This window comes from Mirounga leonina, unplaced genomic scaffold, assembly GCF_011800145.1.
Source record: "Mirounga leonina isolate KUSES-001 unplaced genomic scaffold, KU_Mleo_1.0 Mir_93, whole genome shotgun sequence".
In the NCBI taxonomy this organism is placed as follows: Eukaryota; Metazoa; Chordata; class Mammalia; order Carnivora; family Phocidae; genus Mirounga; species Mirounga leonina.
The window spans coordinates 23636342-23650254 of record NW_023270854.1 but is presented as its reverse complement, the minus strand read 5'-3'; the positions used below and the strand labels follow the sequence as shown (position 1 = coordinate 23650254).

At 41.9% G+C, this 13913-nt stretch overlaps 1 protein-coding gene across 1 annotated transcript in view; it reads left to right on the top strand.

Annotated features, from left to right (window-relative positions):
- Positions 1–375: 375 nt before the first annotated feature.
- Positions 376–13913, top strand: part of SKA1 (spindle and kinetochore associated complex subunit 1) — a 27176-nt gene continuing 13638 nt past the window's right edge. Inside the window, 2 exon segments of the mRNA XM_034995891.1 lie at positions 376–752; positions 13156–13234. The gene's annotated coding sequence lies outside the window, so the exon portion shown is untranslated.

Here is a 13913-nt window from a genome sequence, read left to right as displayed (position 1 = left end):
ACAAGGCGACAGCCCTCCCGGGTGTCGGTGTCGTGGAGACTGAAGGGCCTTCAAGATCCCAAATGATGATTTTCTAGACATAATTTATATACTAAAGCTGCCTCGTGAGGGATATTTCCTGCTGTTGGGTTAAGTGGTGAACTCATTCGTCAAATCCCCTTGCTATACCAGAGCATGCTCCCCTCTTAACAGGAGACCTGACTGCGGTCCAGTTGGGCTGGGCTAGCCTGGGGGCGGGGAAAGCCGGAGAAATCTCAGGATCTGGTAGGAATGAGGTAAGAGACCGGAAGTGGGCTCTGTCACCATGGGAACCGAAGACCCACAACTTCCCATGGAGTCAAATTACTGAGTCTGCGCAGTCCTGGCCTCATCATTGGCCACGCCCCCAGTCTCCCTTGCTCCTTCGCTCTCGGGTTCGGAGGGAAAGCTGGAGACTCTGGGGAAATCCATTATGACGAATACCACAGCATCCTTTCCCGTGAGAAACTCACGATGTAGTTGGAAAGACGATATAAAATCAAACAATTTCAATAATTTTTTAAAGTACCATCAATAATAGAGGAATGCAAAGTTCAGAAAAATTTGACTCGCTCTCAAGGGAGATCAAGGAAGATTACCCGCAGAGGCATTTATTGAGCTAAATTTTGAAAGATGATCCGGAATTATTCGGAGGACGAAAAGCGTTCGTGGGCTGAAAAATAATCTGGACAGAAGAACATCATGAACAAAGACGTAGAGGTATCAAACAGCATGTACGTACTGGCAAGGCGGGGTTGGGAGGCACAAGGTGGCAACCACCAGGGCTGTTCCTGTGGTACCAACTGCTGGGCAAGAGGGGTGGTTGCTGAGGCTAATGAGGTAGGCAGGAGCCAGGTCAACAGTAGAGTTGTATGTCATGCCAAGGAACCGGGGCTTTCCTTTGAAGGTGACAGCCACGAAGGCACTTTTGTCAGGGAAGCGTTGAGTCCTGCCACAGTCACCCCTGACCATATGTCTCAAACCATTCCTGATCTGGTTCCCCTCCTGACAGCTGAACTCTAATTCTGACCCTACTTTTCTAAGCAATAACAAATCTGACTATGATGGTTCATAAGAGGATGTTGTGGATTCCAAATCTGTCCTGAACGTATGTGGGGCAGTCCAGGTGAAAGGGCAGGACCAGGATGGCTAATGGGCCAGATAATCCAGACATTCCGTTCTGGTGGTGAGATAGTTTAGCAATGGAATGTCCAGGTATAACAGATGCTGTATTGCACTGCTCTGTTGCCACTGAGAGACATACCAGCTGCAGGTAATGTTGCTAGGAAATTCACCAAGAGGCTTTATTGAGAATCTTAAGCAGATACCAAAAAAAAAAAAAAATGTTGGTGAAAAAAAAAAATCCTTTTGCTAAAGGCAAAAGGATTAAAGCCAGGGACATTTAGTTGTACTGAATGATTTACTGATTGGCAGATTAATTGATCAGAGCTGGAAGATTTATTTAAAAATAAATCCTATGGGAGAGGATGTTAATTACACAGTCAACATAGGGTAGGAGATTGGTCTTGAAGGGGAGGATTACTGCCTTCTTCCCTGAGAGTAGGTGGGAGGAGGAAAAGAGGCTCGGCATTTCCGCGTTTGCCCCTGGAATTCTGAAGATGTCTGTCCCTACATAGATCTATAGTATCTTTGAAATCTAAATTCAGAACAGCTTATGGGCTTGAAGGGGTTAGATTTATTGTGGAGGTGAGATTGAAAGGATAATGCCATCCACATTCAGCCTGTCCTTTTTCTTTTTATAGATTTGGGCCTGTTTAGTTTGGTTGTGTCTCAAACTGTGTATAGTTGGATTGTGGGTTGTTTTTAATCTGAGGCTCTTTCTATCATATTGAAGATTAAATACATTTACTTACATTATTATAATTTGCAAATCAAAATAAAAACTTGGTGAAAGATTCAGGGTTCATACCTAGATTTGGGTTGAATTAGGTAGGGCAGTGGTGAGGAGGCAGAAGTTATGCACCAAGGGACTGGGTCCCCTGGGAGTTAGAACTGGTAACTGACGAAGCCACATGAGAATTTATAGATTTTAGAGGCCATTAGGGTGTGATGACAGAGGGACAGAGGAGTTGTTTTGGGGTGATTGAACTTCTCTGGATCCTGATTGTCATGGAATTTACACAAATCTATACATGTGCTAAACCTGTAAAAAGTCAGTGTTACTGTATTTTAATTTAAAAAACAGAGATTGGGGCGCCTGGGTGGCTCAGTCGTTAAGTGTCTGCCTTCGGCTCGGGTCATGATCCCAGGGTCCTGGGATCGAGCCCCGCATCAGGCTCTCTGCTTGGCGGGAAGCCTGCTTCTCCCTCTCCCACTACCCCTGCTTGTGTTCCCTTTTTTGCTGTGTTTCTCTCTGTCAAAGAAATAAAATCTTTAAAAATAAATAAATAAATAAAATAAAAACCAGAGATTTACAATTTAACCCCAAAATAAGTAAACCTCCTATGTCTGACCACCTAAAGTGACATATGTTTTATTTCTTTAAACAGTCTGATTTCTCTGTGATGTCTCTTCAGGTCAGTGTTTTACCTAGAATTAAAAATGGCAGAGTTTATCAATCTTACCAAGATTAGTACCTGATGCTGCAGCTGTAATAAGATTAGGTATTTATGGTGAGCACTGTGAACACAGTGGTGTTCACCCAGAGTGCTAACAAATCTCTAAAAATAACCAAAAGGAAATTGTGTGTTGGCGTTAGGGTTAGATTGGAGTCGGGATTCTGTTAAGTTTGAGTGAAATTCATAGTCAATGAGAGGGGAGGGAACCTTGGGCAGGGGTGTTTATAGAGAATGCTGGGAATGGTCCACACTTCAGCCATTTTATATCAGGAGCAGGACCTCCAGTGTGTTTGCTTCTGACAGGTGGAATAATGAGAGTTTTGATGTTATTCTCTATACTTTTCTGTGTTGTTTTGATTTGCAGTTAAAAACATGCGCTACTTTATGGGGCGCCTGGGTGGCTCAGTTGGTTAAGCGACTGCCTTCGGCTCAGGTCATGATCCTGGAGTCCCGGGATCGAGGCCCGCATCGGGCTCCCTGCTCAGGGGGGAGTCTGCTTCTCCCTCTGACCCTCCCCCCTCTCATGCTCTCTATCTCATTCTCTCTCTCAAATAAATAAATAAAATCTTAAAAAAAAAAAAAAAAACATGCGCTACTTTCATAAAAGAAAAGCTAATGCTGGAAAGGAAGATAGTGAAGTTTATCTTCATAAACTTTTCCAGCAGGTATCCTGAATTTGCATTTTGTTCAGCTTGTGGCCTCAAGAAGAATGGTGCTGCCCTGCCATCTCGTGGCCGCATGGCAAAGGTGCCTTCCAACCAGCATTTCAATAAAGCAAAAATTAGTTTTACCAACTTTGAAGAAGACAACAAATGTACATTGTTCTGGGTAAAACTTTGATTTGGTTGAAGACTTGTTGATACCAAACACAGATCAAGTATTCTATTTTATGGTAATATCTCATCCTTTGGGCATCATCAAGGAACAAAACTCCTCCACCTCCAAGCTTAACTCTTAAGGAATGACATAAAAATTAGATGGACGGAGCGCCTGGGTGGCTCAGTCGGTTAGGCGGCTGCCTTCAGCTCAGGTCATGATCCCAGGGTCCTGGGATCGAGCCCCGCATCAGGCTCTCTGCTCAGCGGAAGCCTGCTTCTCCCTCTCCCACTCCCCCTGCTTGTGTTCCCTCTCTCGCTGTCTCTCTCTCTGTCGAATAAATACATAAAATCTTTTAAAAAAAAATTAGATGGACACTCTTACTGTTTCTTAAAAAAGAATATATGGAACAAAACAAGCTTTACTTTAGAGCTTATGGCTTTAAAAAATCAATATCACCAGGAAGAGCCCGGTTTAGTCGTAGTTAATCAGTATATCCGGGGCATGGTGTAGCAGTTTCTTATGGTGACATCTTACATTGGTTTGCTAAGGCTGATGGAACAGAGTGCTACACACTGGGTAGCTTGACCAATGGAAATTTGTTGTCTCACAGTTCTGGAGGCTGGAAGTCCAAGATCAAGGTATTGGCCCCATTGGTACCTTCTGAGGGGTGTGAGGGAAGGATCTGTTCCATGCTTCTCTCTCTTTGGCTTGTGGATGGCCATGTTCTTTCTCCCTGTGCCTTTTCGCTTTATCTTCCCTTCATATGTGTCTCTGTGTCCAAATATCCCCTTTTAATAAAGACACCAGCCATATTGGATTAGTGCCCAGGTAATGACCTCAGCTTAACTTGATTACTCCTTTAAAGGCCCTATCTCCAAATAAGGTCACATTCTGAGGTAGTGGAGGTTTGACTTCAACATATGACTGGGGGGGGGGGGGTGGCAGTGCACAATTCAACCCTGATTTGGCTTCCTATCAGCTGAATCACAATTCTATCTTGCTAAACAGCAAGCATGAGGAGAGCGATACAAAGAAGCCTGCCATTACTATTTCATAAGTGCCATGGGTGGCAGTGAGTCAGGCTAGAATGGAAGGGGCATGACCAAGAGCGGGGTAAGACCCGTGGAGCATGATGGAGGGTGGGGATTGTTGACCTGACCCACAACGGGACGGATGGTGTGGAAACGCTTTGGGTGGGGTGGGGAGGGGAGGCGAACAGCTGGGCGCAGGCATTAAGGGGAAGTACATGGTCTGGCAGCGGGGTATACGGACCCATGCTGGGTATAAGAGAAAAGGCAGAGGGGGGACTTGAACCAATGAAGGTCCTGGGAGCAGCTTCACTGGGGTGTGAGGGGGGAAGAGCTGAACGACTCAACTGCAGAATGTATGTGTAATCGCTAAGCTGTGGACAGGGTCAGGATGCGCTTTGCCCCTTTAGGCGCTGCTGTGGTGTGGGCACATCTGAGCTGGCCTGATTGTGCTGCTCCCTATGAGGGTGGCTAGGCTCTGCGGAGTTCATCTGCAGCTCACACTCCTTCTGGGCGGCCTCAGTTTCTCTCAAACATCAATAGCAACTGGGAAGGTAAATCTACTGGGCTTGGGTTTGTCCCCTCTGCTATAAGAGTAATTTAACATCATGTGAGAGATTTCTGGTGTAATTCAGCCATTTCCTAGGTTATCTGGGAAGTTTATTTGGAGGTCTGGAAGTAAATCCAGAGGTCCGAAAAATCTTCGATGTAAAGCTCTAAAATCTTATAAGCATCTTTGAAATACATAAATTATTATTAATTTAGCTTTATAGAAAGCTTACACAAGATTAATAAACATATCCTGTTTGCTGGGTCATATGTAGGCAGATAGAGATTTTCTAAAACATGGAAATCACCTCATCATATAGATTTGGACATCATAATGACAGCTAATAAAATGAAATTCTAGGGCGCCTGGGTGGCTCAGTCGGTTGGGCGACTGCCTTCGGCTCAGGTCATGATCCTGGAGTCCCGGGATCGAGTCCCGCATCAGGCTCCCTGCTCGGCGGGGAGTCTGCTTCTCCCTCTGACCTTCCCCCCTCTCATGTGCTCTCTCTCTCTCTCACTCTCTCAAATAAATGAATAAATAAAATCTTTTAAAAAAATGAAATTCTAATTGAGTTTTCATTTTATTGCTAAGTTTTCCTTAAGGAGAAGAACTTAAAGAAGGTAAGCAAGAAAAACACCTTGGTTCTAGAAGATTAGAACATATTCAGCAAAATGAACACATTGATATAAATGGTACACAAATGGTCTTTTCTAGCTTTCCTCTGACCCATTATTAGAGATCTGATGGGCAGGTATTTCTGCAATTAATTGATTCTGGAAAATCTGGCAAGCATTGCTCCTCTCTGCCTCAAGAATTGGAAACTGCCCAGTTTATAAATGCCAATATAACAATACTTTAAGTGTTTAAAATGCTTTGGGAAAAGTCCTGTCAAATAAAAGAGTTTTGTAATCTTAATACCTGATCTCAAATATTTATATATAAAATATTGATGCCTGTTCTCAAAAAAATATTTTACCTAATTCACAAAGTATGTCAGTATGTGAATGCCATAATCCAAGTGTATGTGTTGGTTGTCTTCCTCTTGAGATCCACTCTCCATGATTTCCACCCAGCCCTGGACTGAGGGGGTCTGACATATACGGACTGCTTCAGAATTTCCTTTGCCTCCTGGCCTCAGGATGGCTCCAGCCAGTGGAAGTCGGGGTTATCTGCAGAAGATCCATAGGTGGGAGGAGAATACAGGCAGATACTTATTCTCCTAGCTTCCTTCCCGCTGAGTTCCTGACAGGGGTGCTTGGAACCTAACCAGAGACCACGGCTCCTGCCAAGTGGCCCCTTCCATAGAGCTGCCTCCCCAAACTCATGGGACTGTCAGTCTTCATGCTTAGGGATAATTAATGTTCCCTAACTTATAAACCCCAGGGAGCCGCACCATCAAATGTTACCTTCTGAGAACTCTGCCACATATTTTAAGTAGTCCCTGTTTATTAAATTCTCCTCAAATTATCCAGTTTTTTTTTCCATCCTATTTTTGCCAAGACATTGAATAATATAGTGTGTTCACTCTTTCCTTTGTGTGAACTAAGCAGATGGCAGAAAACACTAACATACAACCTCTGTGAAAAGCTGGAGAGATGTTTTACTATAGAGCTGCTCTATTCATACATCTCTTCTTCCCCCTCTATTAGTAGAAACCAGTGCTCCAATCTCCAGTCAGCTGAGGTCAGCTTAGCTGCAGCCTGTCAGGATGCAAGGGGTTAGTCCTACTTTGTTACTGTGTGGGTTGGACACTTTATAGCCCCAATGCAGTAGCCATCCTCTAGAATATGTGAGCTAGAAAGATTTCCTTCTTCTTCTTATTGAAAAAATATTAAGTTCTTTCATTTGTGCCCTTGTCCCTTCCCTTCAGAGGCAGCTGGACTTCTCACCTTATTCTTTTATTACATATACACATTCTGTCCTGTTAAAATGCTAGACTCTAGAAGCCAGAGACATAAAAGCTTAGCCTGTCATAGTAGAAAGTGTGTGTTTATATGATATAGTGAATTGTGTCCCTTTAAAATTCATACGTTGAAGTCCTAACCCAACAATGTGATTTTATTTGGAGATACGACTTTTAAGAGTTTAATTCCACTGTAGTCTAAAAAACATACTGTGTATTATTTCTAGTCTTTCAAATTTGTTAGGGTGTACTTTATAGCCCAGAATGTGGTCTGTCGCAGTGAATGGTCTATGCAAGCTTGAAAAGAATGTATATTCTGCTTTTGTTTGACAGAATATTCCATAAATGTCAATTAGATCAAATTGATAGGGTTGTTCAGTTAAACTTTATCTTTTTTTGATTTTTGATTTTTATGATTTTTTTTGCCTGCTTGATCTATTAGTTATTGACAGGGGGATGTTGGAATCTCCAAGTGGATTTGCCTATTTTTCTTTTATTTCTATCGGTTTTTGCCTCACATGTTTTGATGCTCTGTTGTTAGGTGCGTACATGTTTAAGATCATGTGTCTTCTTGGAGAATGACCCCTCTATTATTATGTAGTGTCCTTTTATCCCTGATAATTTTCCTTGTTCTGAAATCAACTTTGTCCAAAATGAATATAAGTAGTTTTTTTTTAATCAGTGTTATCATTGCGTACCTTTCTCCATACCTTTACTTTTTTTTTTTAAAGATTTTATTTATTTATTTGACGGAGGGACACAGCGAGAGAGGGAACACAAGCAGGGGGAGTGGGAGAGGGAGAAGCAGGCTCCCTGCAGAGCAGGGAGCCCGGTGCGGGGCTCAATCCCAGGACCCTGGGATCATGACCTGAGCCGAAGGCAGACGCTTAACGACTGAGCCACCCAGGCGCCCCGTAAGTATGTTCTATATGTTGCTAGAGGCCTCTTTTCCTACTTTCCCTGGGTTTAGCTGAGCATTTTTATTGATAAACAATTATACTTCTTTTTAAAAAAAGTTAGTGGTCTCCCTAGAATTTGCAATACACTATAATATTTGTGGAGTTTTAAAACCACCACTATATATGTATAGCTATATAGGAAGGACAAAATTGCAAAATGTTTAAATTTGAAGAATTTAAGTGAAGGGTATATGAGTGTTTGTTGTTCAACTCTTTCCATTTTTATGTATGTTTGAAATTTTTCAAAATAAAAAATGGGGGGAAATGTTACTGTGCCATTGTGAGAGGCCAGCCAGCCCGATTTTTTCCTTCTTGTAGTCAATTTGCTTTTCCTCTGAATGCTTAAATTATTCATTCTTTATCCTTAAAGTGGAATAACTTAACTTGGGTATTTATAGCTGTAAAGTGTCCCTTAATACATTTTCCTGGAATGCAGCGTGCATCTCCATCTAGAGGCTCAATTTTTTTTTCCTGGGTAATCACCTTTATTGAATCTTCTGGCCCGGGGTGCCCAGGTGGCTCAGTCGATTACGTGATTAAGCATCTGCTTTGGCTCAGGTCATGATCCCAGAGTCCAGGGATGGAGCTCCGCATCGGGCTCCTTGCTCATGGTGGAGTCTCCTTCTCCCTCTGCCTCTCACCCCGCTCGTGCTTGCTCTCTCTCTCTCTCTTTTTCAAATAAATAAATAAAATCTTTAAAAAAACAGATATTCCGGCCCATTTGGGGGGCACTTTCCATTTAGGACACAAATTATCCTCATGTTGGACCATTTCTATCTTCTGTTTCTGTGGGCTTCTCTGTGTTTCTTTAATTTCTTTTTCTTCAACTGCATATACTATGTTCATCTTAAGCTTTTCTCTTGATTTTCAATGCTGTCTCTTCTATACCTTGCTATTTGTAATTCAATGTATTTTGTAATGGTGTTGCTTGGACCTTTAATTTATATTTTTAAGTCTAATGTTCTCTGTTCTGTTCCTTTTGTTTCTGTTTACTCTCTTCTTGATGGGGTCTTATTTTTAATTAGTATACATACAGTTCATATAGATATAAAATTTCTTGCTATTCCTTTTTTTTTTTTAAGATTTATTTATTTGAGAGAGAGAAAGAGAGAGAGTGGGGGGAGGGGCAGAGAGAGAGGGAGAGAGAAACTTTAGCAGACTTTCGGGCCAACCATGTTGCCCAATCTGGGGCCGATCCCAGGACCCTGAGATCACGACCTGAGCCGAAACCAAGAAGTCAGATGCTTAACCAGCTGCACCACCCAGGCATCCCTCTTCCTATTCTTTTAAATATGTATCCCTGTAGATCATTTTCTTTATCAATATTTGCATGGTTTCTTCTTTCCTTGCCTTCCCCCCTCTTTTTTTTCATTTTCATTGTTGAATGCACTGAACCATTGTTCTGCTTTTCACAATTTCAAGTAGTAGTCCATCCCTTTGAGGAATACTCTCAACTTTGGGTCATTTCCCAATGGGAAATTAGCCTCAGGGAGAGAGCAATGACCAAGGATAGGGGGAAAAGAAAGGGTATCCCTCAATTGGTAACCTTCAGATTTCCTTCAATTCATAGATATGTGGGCTCTCCAATATGATTTCAGGGTGGTGGTGTGATTAGGAGCCAAGCCATCCTCTACTTTTCCTCTGTGCTCCAGAATCTTCTGCTTCCCTCCTTGACATCAGTGTTTGAAGTTCATTACATTATCTCTGGTTGTTGCCGATTATTAGTGATTTTTTGGGAGGAGAGGACTTAAAAAACCTTATTTGGGGGATGTCTGTTAAGAAGAAGGAAAAGAAAAATCTGTGGGATAGTCTTAATTCCCCCCTTTTAACTTAAAAGTCCATTACTCTCCACCCAGTCATGTTTATATTTAAAAGCAGGTCAGGGGCACCTGGGTGGCTCAGTCGTTAAGCGTCTGCCTTCAGCTCAGGTCGTGAGCCCAGGGTCCTGGGATCGAGCCCCGCATCGGGCTCCCCGCTCCATGGAAAGCCTGCTTCTCCCTCTCCCGCTCCCCCTGCTTGTGTTCCCTCTCTCGCTGTCCCTCTCTGTCAAATAAATAAATAAAATCTTAAAAATAAATAAATAAATAAATAAATAAATAAATAAATAAATAAAAAAAAGCAGGTCACAGGAAAAGGGAAATACTTTTCAGAAGGAAAAAATCCAAATGCTTTGAGCCGGACATGATCTCAGAAGTCATCTACTTCCTCAAGTTCACAGAGCCAGTTAATGACTGAGCTGGGACTACCTAAAGGTCTCCTGATATTTTTTTTTCCATCTTCCTCTCTCTCACTAATGGGTAGAATTGTAGACATTGGGGGGTGGGGGGAGACAGAGAGTAGTTTTCATGCTGGTGACTTTCCTTCCCTGCCTCTAATCATACTACATGCCTCTGAGACTTTGTTAAGGGCACTCTGGTGGCCTGGAAATTGGGCCTCTTAACTATAACACTAAAAAAAGTACACCCTGGATAAAGACTCTGTAAAATGAGGGAAGAACACTAGGGGAAAATTGTAAGCAGCTTTTTTCTTTTTCCTCTTCTCTCTAGTTTCAAAAAAAAAAAAACCTCAACCAACCAACCAACCAAACAAACAAAACCAAAAAAATGCCACCAGAGGTATAAATCATTTTAGGGTATGAACATTGTAAAAGTGAGGAGTTGGATTTTCTGGGTTGATTCAACTCAGCTGCCATGACAGATAATGAGAATTGAGAAATGGTCCCTGTGAGAACTGTATTATGAGTATATGCCTTGGATTTTAATGTTGTCAGTTGGAAAATGCTCCTAAAAACAAGCTAAAGGAGGGTAGTTTAATAGGAAATGTAAAAAACACAATCTGCCTTGAATGCTATTACTCCCCAAAGGGTCAGACATATTCCCGATCAGTGACACATCTCAGAATGCACCCCATCTATTACAATGGGCCTTCCCTCTTCTGAAAGGACAGCTATGAAACTGTCCCCAAACTTGTTGTCACTATCCACTGTCAAAACCAGAGGATTAAATATTTCCTGAGCTTCCCAGAAAGGCAGAGTCCTATTGCTTAAAGAGATTTTTGATCTTTGTGCTACAATGGGGACCTTTATTGATTCTGAGTTAGCGACATCCAGAAATTAAACTTGACCCCTAGCTGCAAGAAAAAGACAAAAGTAAGAAAAGTACAAATAAAAGTATTTTGTCACAATCAGGTATCAAAAACTTAGAATTCATAAAAAAATCTAGAATTGTTCATGTGGTAATATACATGACATGAAGGAATTAAACAATGATGGAAGTCTTTAGATTCAGAAGCATAAAACATGGGAGCGAGTGACTGACCCCTTGCACCTGAGAGGCAGCAGAGCATCATGGGAAAGAGGACAGGTTCTGAGATACTGATGTGGATAAGTTACTTAATGATAAGCCCCAGTTCCTCATCTGTAAAGTACAGATCACAGTTGTAAGTATTCATAAGTTTATTACGAAGATTAAACAGGTTAATATGTGTAAAATGCCTGAATTAGACTAAGTATCCAATAAAAGTTTCCTGATGTTATTGTTATTATTTTTCCCTGCAGAATGGAGTTCACATTGCTTTTATTCTTGTTTATATTTCTTGCAAGGACCAGTCCAGTGATTTCTTAGATCTTGCTCTTGTAAAAATTAATAAAGGGAGGCTAGAAGGGGAATTCTTACCATTCCATGTCAATTACAAGAAGAATTGTCAATTATAGACCCCAACAGAAGAATCACCAATAGGAAAGAATCATCAATTATAGGCCCCAGCAGAGAAAGATATACATTGTATCCCCTAGGAGAAATCAACTATCTCTGCAACCCAGCCAATGAGAAATCATCATCACCCTGAACTCTTGCTTTTCCCCAGCAAACTTTTGTTCAAAACAACCCTTCCCAACTTGTGCTCCTTCTCCAGAAAGTAATGTTTCAGAAACTACTTCTGTCCTACTCTCGGACCCTGTGTTTTGGGTAGAATTGTCCTAACTCCCAGCTCCTGAATGTCTAGCCAACCAGACCATTCCACCCCCCTTAACATGCTGATTAGTTTAAGACTGGGCAGATGACCCAAATTAGGACAATGAGGTGAAATCCTGGGGCTTTTGCTAGGCTTGTTCAGAAAGCAAGAACTGCTAACCTATTAGAGTATAAGTCTAGAGGTACCAGTGGTCACCATAGGGAAAGCCTCCCTGAGAGAATGGATTCAACACAGAGGAATGCAGAACTGAGAGACAGAGATGGTTCTTTAATTGGATGTTTGAGTTCCTGGGTCCAGCTGTAACTGTAGACACATACACATGCACACTTTACAGTTTTATAAGCCAAATAAAGTCTTTTTTTTTTCTTGCTTAAGTCAGTTTGGATTGAGTTTCTGTCATTGCACTTGATATCCTGATAAATAATCCTGACCTAGGAAGAAATATGAACCAGGCAGTGCAATCTAAGTGCTCATTTGTATATATATTTTTTTCACATTTTCCCCTTCTCCTCTTGTATTCAGTGTCTTTATGCTCTTGGTCTTCCTGTTTATTTTCTCCTGGGAAATAATCTGAAAATGTTTGCCCCTGATGCTACAGGGTGAATTTGTGTTGCTGTGTTATTTTTCTTAGATATTTACATTTGAAGCCTTACATTTAGTCCTACAATGAAAGGCTTTGTTCCTGTTAAAGGACTTTAGCTTTAGATAAGTAGGTATGTCAAAATTAAAAGAAACCTTAAAAATGTATCAACCAAGTAACAATGTGTAACTGTTATTTGGATTCTAAATCAAACCAATAGTTTTTAAAATAAAAAATGATATAATCAGGGGAAACTGAACATTGGCTGGGTATTTGTTATTCAGAAATAATTGTTAAAATATTTGTGTGATAATGCTAACGTAATTTTTAAAGAGTTTCTATCTTCAGAAGATAAATATGTAAATGTTTTTGGATAGAAAGATACAATATTTGAAATTTGCTTCAAAATATTCCAGTAGGGAAAAAAAAAATTCCAGTAGGAAAAGGGTGAGAGGAGAGGAGGTACAGATGAAACAAGATTTGAGATAAGTTAGTAATGGTTGAAGCTGGGGTGATGGGTTGAGCATGGGGTTCATTATCCTATTTTAACTTTTTAAGTTTGAAATTTTCCAGAAAAATTTTTAAAAGTAATAAGTAGAAATGGCCAAGGTTGCTATTTGCCTACCCAGAATCTATGCTCTCCTTCTCCCTTACAAACCGAACCCCTATATGGTTGAGGATGCAATGTAACTGTCTAAATAAATAAAAAAAAAATTAATGATTTTTTTCTTCCGGTCTCCCTTGCAGATGTGAATGACCAGTGGAAATCAGAGAGACACATTGGGTGTGGCTTCCAAAAAACTCCTTAAAGGTGGTGGCTCAGCTGGTAAGTGAGCCTCTGACCCTTGCCTCTTCTTTTCTGCTGCCTTAGACCAAGATCTGAGGAAGGAACTGTCAGGGTCATCTTGCATCACAGTCAAGATGCATGATGCTATGGATGGCGGCGCCAAAAGACAGAAGGAATCTGCATAGTTGATGACTGTGGAGCTGCCACACCAGCTCGGGGATACTTTCCCTTTTTTTTTTTTTTTCCCCCAACAGGGAGAATTAACCCTTTTTCTTAGTTTAAATTTGTAAATGCCCTTACAGAGGCTGTAAACTCTACGAAGACAAGGTCCCTGTCCTTAATCTCACAAACTGGAGGGCTTTATGGAATTCTCTGGGGTGCTTTTTAGAATATTAGGGCGTGGACCCCACTTGCAGGGTGCCTGATTTCAATGCCTTGGTGTCCAGCGTAGGCACTGGAGTTTGTAAAAGCTGTCCCTGGTGATTCTAACGTGCCACCAACCTGGAGACCTACTGTTAGAGCTCGTCATGTGATTCCCGGAGCGCGTGGCTCCTGGCCGGGCAGCAGTCGACACGAGATGACTGGGCTCACTCGAGACCGCCTGGACCAGGAGGGCCACTGGCCCCGGGTGCCTTGCGCGTCAATCCACCCAGCCCCGCCTTTTTCCCCCGCCCCGCTGCGGCCCCGCCCCGCTGCGGCCCCGCCCCGCTGCGGCCCC